The sequence below is a fragment of the Bombyx mori genome, chromosome 21, assembly GCF_030269925.1.
Source record: "Bombyx mori chromosome 21, ASM3026992v2".
In the NCBI taxonomy this organism is placed as follows: Eukaryota; Metazoa; Arthropoda; class Insecta; order Lepidoptera; family Bombycidae; genus Bombyx; species Bombyx mori.
In genome coordinates, this window is record NC_085127.1 from 11970501 (window position 1) to 11979688 (window position 9188).

Below are 9188 nucleotides of genomic sequence, written 5' to 3' on the forward strand. Positions count from 1 at the left end.
GCCTACCATGTAGCTCGTAATTATAATTGCATAAGTTGATAAAAAATTCTATGCAATAGCTTTAACGCGGGAGACCCTGAGTGCCACACGTACTTTTTTTTTTCTTCTTTCAGGTCAAGGGATTACTTGTGATCCAGAGGTCTTTCAGCTTTAGCAGAACAAGTGGACGAGCCTGGGCTCAGCCAGGAGGGGTAGAGTTTGCTAACAATTGCCTGAGTGTATCCGAAGAAGATCTAACAGCCCCAGGGATCGATAATGATTCTTCTACCGGATTGGAATCGCGGTTCGTTGATAAGAGACGGCGGGAAACACAGTGGGAGCACTTTTGACGTGTACCCTTCGGTTCAGAAATGAATACTTCTCTACACAATTTTGTTCCTCAATTTTGCCACTATTGCATATTACTGCTATATTTCGTCTATTCACAAAAAAAGATGTGTGGTGTCGTGGGACACCGGATAGGAACGAATAATGGCTTATTTTTTATATTTTAATGAGAATTTAAAGTTCTATTCGAGGTATAAAGAAAATAAATCTGGTGGTTTCGCAACAACCCACGGTCATTCGGTAACGTGCGAACTTATTGTGGTACACTTCATTCACGGTTGTTTGCATAAGAGATAGAGACACGAACGCTCTGAGATTGTGGTCAATGAATGATAAAAAATATGTTATTTTTTGTACATTATTACAATGTTAAGTCGTACACTGCGTGCATTACTAATTTGTACGTTATTACAAATTTAGGTCGTATACTGTGTGCATTACTAATAAAAATCTTACGTTACGGACGTTTTTCCCCGGTTAGGGTGGTACCCCTCTGCATCGTCCCATAAAGAACTTCGTTTCAAAAACAATAGAAAATCCACTCTAATTAAATCACACATATCATATCATTACATCAATAAAGGTTGGACAGTTAAATATTGTAAGTTATGTGCTTCGAACTACAAAAAGTAGCATTCGGGAAGCATCGGTTTTGTATAGCGGCATCTTTGTCTACTTTACTAACATTTCTTTGTTTATTTTGTTTTCTGAAGATGTATGAACCACCATTGGAGAACTATCGAGTGATAGATATGCCAAAAAGAATATACAGAAGATAAAGCACTATTACTTTCTCTTTCCTTTCTTCTATGACACGACGCATATAACTTACATTTTCGAGCTGTAGCCGGTAACTCTCCCCCGTTGCTCCTAACGAAGTTATAAGCCATAAAGTTTGTTTTATGACGTCAATAACGCTGCGTTTTATTTGTCGCAATCGTGGCGAAGTCGTCGATTCAGAGGCCGCGTGTGCCGCGCTTTATTGAAGTAATTAATTACTTTGGAAACGCGTTGTGTGTTCGATCGTTTGTGCTTTTCTTTTGGTTTTTTTTTTATTATGATCGGTGACATTGAAGCGTTATTAATGAGTTTTATTTATATCGCGTCTAGAGTATAATCTTTTAGTGGGGTTGAAGATTGGATTGGATCTTAAACGGTACTAAGAGACGCGATGTCTGTGAGGGTTTATGATTCCAATGGGCTTAAGAGTTTGACTCTTTTTTATGATTGAAAGATTACTGTTGGCCCGAAGGCCTTTCCAGTTTCACCAGGACAGGTGGGCGAGCAAAGGTTCAGCCAGGAGGCGTGGGATTTGCTAACAACTGCCCGAGCGCCTCCAAAGGAGACCTAACAACTCAAGAGCAATTGCTTCGCGAATTAATCTACTACCGGATCGGAATCGCGACCCGCTGAGAAGATTAGGCGAGAAACTCAGCGGGCTGATGCATGGGTTAGGTGTTCGACTCTTAAAGATGGGCAACATATGTCGGTAATCTAAGAGACTATTCCAACTTCGCGGAGACTGGTAGATGAGTTGACAGGCTCAACCTGAGAGAATTGCTAACACAGCTCCTAGCAGCATAATTATGGCATGTATGTAAACAAGGCTTGTGGAGAGCATTTAACGGTAGGCAGCAGCTAGGCTCTGCCCCTGTCATTTTGCTGAAGTCCATGGGCGATGGTAACCACTCACCATTAGATGGACCGTAGACTCGTCTACGTACAAGGGCAATACAAAATAATAATAGCAAGAGCAGTGCTTCGTTGAATCTACCACCGGATCGGAGTCACGACCCACTGAGAAGATCCGGCGAGAAACTGTGTCGGTTATGCTAGTTTGCACTTCGAACTCTTAATCGACGAATTCGACGAGGACGGTGACGGGCTTGAAGATACACTGTATAGAAAGTGGTCGAAGCCTAAAAGATAAGACGCCCGGTGTATGTATCAAGCGATGTGAATGTTCGAATCCCGCAGACATGTATTAATTTTTCTAAAGAAATACGTGTTTAATACGTAAGCTATTATAGTAAGGAATATCTTAATATATATAAATTACCTGTCACATTGTTTGTCCGCGATGGACACCTAAACTACTGAACCGATTTTAACTTTTTTATTTTTAAATATGTGTTTTGTTCCAACCGAGGCAAAGGCATGGTTTTTATTTCGATTAATGGTCGCAATATTTATTTATTAATAATAAAATGATTTCTTATGCTGATTATTGTTATTAATTGTAAGTTTCATAAGTCTAAAACAGATGGCGCCTTATATCAGTTTTTACAGACAATTGTAATACTGTCTGACATTAATATCTCATAGATGGCGCTGTGTTACAAATACCAAAGTTTCACATAAGCTACTATTTACACCACGTGTTAATGAGGCTAAAGTATAAGTGAAATTTATTTCGTAGTAAACGCAATACAGTGAAATCCAATTGTTCTTACTTTGTTAATTTTTGGTATTAGCATAGCCGGCCATGCGTTATTTAGAAACAAAAACCTTAGCAACGTGTGGCCGGGTCTGCTAGTATTAATATAGATATAGACCTTAAGTGTACCGGCATCGACATTGTGTTCGTTAACCCATCTAAGTAATAAAGCAACGTTCGCAAATCAACTTGTTTATCGACATTAGAAAATTGAGTATCAAAAGATCCTCTTTCATACAATTGAGCGGTACCAATAAAGAAACCCTCGATAAAATTAGTTAAAGAGAAATATCAAGTTGTTAATTAACGTCTAAAACTTACATTTCAATCCAACAATACAATGCCAAGTGTCTTAGAGGAGGGCACGACTTAGAAATTGGAAGTTTGAGCGAAAAGAACTTTAGAATCTTGTGAACTTGACAACATTATTAGATATTAGTTGCCAATTATTAAGTTTTGTATCTTCTTGTTGATTTAGATAATCAGACGGTGATTTTATTACCTACCTACCTGTGTTGAAGATATGTCTTATTGCATTTTTTGGAACGAGTTCCTTAACGTGCCTTTGTTCGTGGACCGAGTGGCTAGACCGAAAAAAGCGTAAAAATAACAAATAAAACAGGGCGCAAAAGCCGTCATCTTTCTGCAGTGATTTTTTTGCCGATGGCTGATCGCCGAGAAAAATGAAACTTTTTTTCTATCATTTCACACTACCCCCTTTTTTTAGAGTATATATGTATATTTTTTGTACATTTAAACTAAATAATAAAAATAATAATGGTCCCTAAAGGCCTCTCAAAACATCTCGAGAGACTTGGTCTCAACAAAAAGTCGGTGGTGGCCCAGATGCAAAAAGCAGTCTTGTTGGACCTGTATAGTACCTGTATAGTTCCTACCTGTATAGTTCGTCGGTTTCTTTCCTAATAGTCCCTAACGCTCCGGCCGATTATTGCCCACCTCGCCGGAGTGTGTCCTGCCGTCTTCCCAGGCGAGGCAGTGTTTAATACAAAATAATAATATTGTATTTCTTTTCAAATATTGGCCATGGACTAAATCAGGTTGACATAGGTTCATGGTTAATGGCCGATATGCCGATGGGCCTATAATGACAGATAGATAGCCAAACTGCTGATTCTGTTACTGAAACTGCTTTAGATTGCTGCATTAGATCAGCGGTCGGGGAACCGGTGTAAATTACCCCAAATGGGGTAAAATGAAGTTGTAGGGGGTAAAATTGAAACTTTTGTGACTAAAAAGTATATATTGAAGTGAAACTTCTTTAGAATCGTTGTGATTTCAAATTATCATGGGGGCTATAATATGAAAGATGCTAAAAAGAAGCGATTTCGTTTTTTTTTGTTCTTCGCCATGGGGTAATATCAACTTACACAAAAATATTTTGGGGTAATAAATAAAAAAGTTCCCCGACCATGCATTAGAATCAAACTAATCTCTGGATTTTTTTTTCCTTACCTTATCGTATGACAATTAAATATTTTGGATCTCGCACCAACAGCCGTGCCTTCATAACACTAAGATCATAGAATAGCATCGAAAAATAAATGTATACATATATACTGGGTTTTGATGGGATGGTGTATCTGGTGAAACCATCATCGTGCATTTTGTTCAGACTTACTATTTCAATTGACTTTATCGATATTATCCCTTCCCGCGTAACAATAACGACCATAGACAAGCAGCCAGCATTGAAAATGGCGTTTTATAGAATTGACAGCTGACAGGATGAATTTTCTTACGAGTGGCATTGACGTTCGGATCTTGTATTATCTTGATATGTAAGTTACGCATTGCGATTTAAAGTGTACTAGAGGTCCTGCAGTAATCGAAATTCGACTATAATTAATTGGAATTGTAAGTTTGTACACTATTATGATTCTATTTTATACTTCTACTAGCTGACCCGACAGACTTCGTAGTGTTTCAATCGATAAATAAAAGACCTAAACTTTTGTATAAAATAAACTTAAAACAAACTAAAAGGAATCCGTCCGACGGGGGACACATCAAAGGGAGAACAAAATTGTTATTTTTATTTAATTTCGAGTATTTTCATATTTATCTACCTTTTAAACCTTCTCTGGACTTCCACAAATAATTCAAGACCAAAATTAGCCAAATCGGTTCAGCTGTTCTTGAGTTTTAGCGAGAATAACGAACAGCAATTCATTTTTATATATAGAGATAATCACAAATTTCGCCAAGACCACACTATAAAAAATATTAACAAAGACAAACAATATTCAATCTATTCTCAATTTGACAACAGACGTCAAGAACAAAAGTTTGACAATAAATAGTATGCATGCGTGTGTGCGTCCAATACGTGATATGTAGTGTGTGTAATGTTTTCTTTATTGATTTAATGTATCTTTTATGCATTATTTTAAAAAAATGTTAACATTGTGCACTTCTTCTCTATATTCTCTATAAGTGTAGAAAATTTCATACTCCTCCGTCCGCTCAATTTTCGTAAAAAGGGATACAAAGTTTTTGCTTCACGTATTAATATATAGATAAATTAGCGGATTTACTAACTGACAGATTGTTTACCCTAATCTATCTATTTCTCTCCTGAACTAAAATCCTGCTTGCCGCGGAGTTGTTGCGAATTCAAATATTTATTCCAAGGGTAAGACAGCCACTATCCTTTATCTGACGAGCGTCATAGATACAAGCCACAGTCATCACTTAGGTATGCCGTATGCTCGTTTGCTTAAAAAGGTAATTAAAACACTCTGAGAATTTGAAAAGTATCAAGTTGAATGGAGACACACATGTTCTTCTCTGGACCCCGGTATCTTAATAGTAGACAAAGAGTAAGCGGTTATCTGGCCCAATAAGAAGGAACATTTTAAACAAAAACTAGTTTCCTCACGAATCACGAACAGCAGACAGGCTAACTTACAAGCTTGATTAAGGTCGAGAGGAGAAAACTTTAAGAATTGCTTTAACTCTAAAGTTCAACTTGGATACGAAGACGGCATTCCGGATCGATTGCTTGATTTAAAATTCAAAGAGTAAAATGAATTTGTTGATACGGATCCAATGTAGGCGGTACGTATTAGTAAATAATTCAATCGATTTTTTTTTTAATTGCTTAGATGGGTGGACGAGCTCACAGCCCACCTGGTGTTAAGTGGTTACTGGAGCCCATAGACATCTACAACGTAAATACGCCACCCACCTTGAGATATAAGTTCTAATGTCTCAGTATAGTTACAACGGCTACCCCACCCTTCGAACCGAAACGCATTACTGCTTCACGGCGGAAATAGGCGGGGTGGTGGTACCTACCCGTGCGGACTCCCAAGAGGTCCTAAAACCAGTGATTACGCAAATTAGAATTTTGCGGGGTTGATTTTAATTACACGATGTTATTCCTTCACCGTGGAAGTCAATCTTTGTCTAAACGTTCTATAGTACGTTTGCTGATAGCAATCTGTTGATTATTTATTTTAAAAGATACCTGGAAGAGATTTGTTATGCGCTATCGCTTGAACAGGTAATAGTTGTGCCACATCTTGAGTGAATAAGGATATTCCTAGTACCGTATCATAATGATACTTAATTCTAACGGTATATTTGAAACAAAAAAACCAAATGGGTTCGTTATCAATCGTTTTGGTAATGCAAACCAATTTTTTTTTATCAGGACTACTCGGTAATATATAAAAAAAAAACTGTTCCATGAACTCGTTAATTACAGTTAATTAAATTGAAACATTAAAATAAATTAGCGTCGCTTTTACGAATTATTCAACGTTTCCCGAATTTTGTTACATTTATTTATTTGTACGGTGTATCGTTAGTCAAGCTCCGAATACCGAATACCGAACCCGATTCGGTATTCGGTATTCGATTTCGTTCACCTTGATTCGAAATTTGTACATTACTTGGACCGTCAGGTTACGTATGGGTATGGGTAGGCCTCGAAAAAGAATAACACCTACCTTTCTCCTCCCGTAGGTGCCGTAAGAGGCGACTAAAGGATTATCCAGAGAGTGGACAGCGGTGTTCTCCGAGTATCATAACAGCACACTGCCATCGCCAACCCGCATACCAAGCGTGGCGATTATGGTAACCCTCCCAACAAGGCTTACACAAATAAAAACCGGCCCCCAGTCCCCAGCAGCTTTATTTCTGGCTACGGTAGCGGTCAAGGTCATCGGCGGGGCAAGGGGGTGCTAAGAATCTCCGGCAGAGATCCGGGCCTCCCACAAGACGGACCGACGATCTATTGAGGTTCGCGGGGATCCGCTGGATGCAGGCAGCGCAGGACTGGTCTTTGTGAGGAGGCTTGGAGGAGGCCTATGTCCGGCAGTGGACGTCTGTGGGCTGATAAGAAGAAGAAGATGCAGTATTGTACCAATCAGACAAGCACACCGGCCTTCTTGTCGATAAAGCCGGGAGCGATTCAAATAATAGATATAACTTTTAAAAAAATTATCGAAATTACCGATACCTCCACGGAAGATTATGTTGAAGACCTTATTGCTAGAAAATAAGACTTAAATTTACTAAGCCGTTTGTTATTATACATTATAGATATTTTAGTGTTTTAGTGATTAGTAAAATATAATGAGTGCTATGAGTAAGGAAAATTTAACAAAGTTGTACCTTCATCTGTTGGTAATACACAAACTTACTGGTTTGCAATTCAAATTACTGATCAGGATATAGGAGTAAGAAATGTTTTTTTTTTATTGCCCTTGTAGGCAGACGAGCACACGGCCCACTTGATGGTGAGTGGCTACCGTCGCCCATGGACTTCAGCAAGTAGCCCCTGCCTACCGCTTAATACTCTCCACAAGCATCATTTGAAGAAGGATATAATTATATATTTCGTTGTTAGGTATATTAATGAAATCTAATGTATAAAAAAAGTGATGGCGTTATCCTATTGCAAGTAGTAACTATATGTTTGTTATACGACCAATATCTGTATTTATGGGGCATTTGAGTAAATATGCCTGTTAAAATACCCCAAACAGACAGCTACCAATTTTTTCGAAACACATGCAATGTATTTTTTTTTATTGTCAGGGTTTGCGTTCTAAAATTATTTTTGTATTTTTTCATAAACAAAATTTTACTACAGCTACAGTATAGTATAGCTAAGCTATAGTATTTATTAATAAAAAAAAAGTATTGCCACATCACAAACATTTAACATTGAAAATAACTTAAACGATTTAATTTATGGCCTGATGTATGTGACAATAATGGCGTATATAACATAGGCAATTCATCGGCTCGAAGATGGAATACAATGATTAAAGTATTTAACATGACTGTGTGAAATGGTCTGCAAACTTAAAAAAATGCTTTTGTTTTCGATATAACTTAACTTAAAATATAATAAGTACAAACTTTAATCGTATGGCAAATTAAATGATCACAACAAAAACACAAGAGTCATCTTCCTGGGCTGCTTTTTAACGGCGCCCTTGAAGATACAGCTTTATGGTTTCGCATTATTTTTCGGCCAAAAATGAGACAACGTAATCCTCTCGCATTACTACAAAAATGAGATCGTAACTTGGAAATGACCACCGAAATCCGGGACATAGAGTACTTGTACGTTTGATTGAGTGACCCTGGTCTTTCTGGGTCCAGTAGTCCATTTCAACAGGTAACAAATAGTAAGTTACGATAGTTGATAAATGTGACATGTCGATGAGTTTGTAGTCGTCGTGGCCTAAAGGATAAGACGTCCGGTGCATTCATGTTGAGCGATGCACCGGTGTTCGAATCTCAGGCGGGTACCAATTTTTCTAATGAAGCACGTACTTAACAAATGTTCACGACTGACTTCCACGGTAAGGGAATAGCATCGTGTAATAAAAATAAGACCCGCAAAATTATAATTTGCGTAATTACTGGTGGTAGGACCTCTTGAAAGTCCGCGCGGGTAGGTACCACCACCCTGCTTATTTCTGCCGTGAAGCAGTAATGCGTTTCGGTTTGAAGGGTGGGGCAGCCGTTGTAACTATACCTGAGACCTTAGAACTTATATCTCAAGTGGGTGGCGCATTTACGTTGTAGATGTCTATGGGCTCCAGTAACCACTTAACACCAGGTGGGCTGTAAGCTCGTTCACCCATATATACAATAAAAAAAAAAGAGAATACATATCACTTATTTATAACTTGTGGACGTAATTATGGAAATTCAACCGTAGTCACTACGGCTTCAAGATTTAAATCCCTCTTTTGTATTACATTAGCTCTTTTGTTTCGTTTTTGACAATGTAACAAGACAATAGTTATCAATTAAAGAATTAATTGATTGACAAAGAGTGGAAAAAGCGGTACTACGGCACTATGCTAGAAAAAATCGTAGTTAAAACATCACGCTACTGCAATATATTTCCAACCTGCTACGCTTTGAAACTGAGATG

At 38.0% G+C, this 9188-nt stretch overlaps 1 long non-coding RNA gene across 1 annotated transcript; it reads left to right on the forward strand.

Moving 5' to 3' along the window:
• The first annotated feature begins 4526 nt into the window (after positions 1-4526).
• LOC134200881 (uncharacterized) lies at positions 4527-7398 on the forward strand. Its single transcript, XR_009975978.1, has 2 exons — positions 4527-4639; positions 6755-7398. It is a non-coding gene; the product is annotated as an uncharacterized LOC134200881 (long non-coding RNA).
• Positions 7399-9188: the final 1790 nt, after the last annotated feature.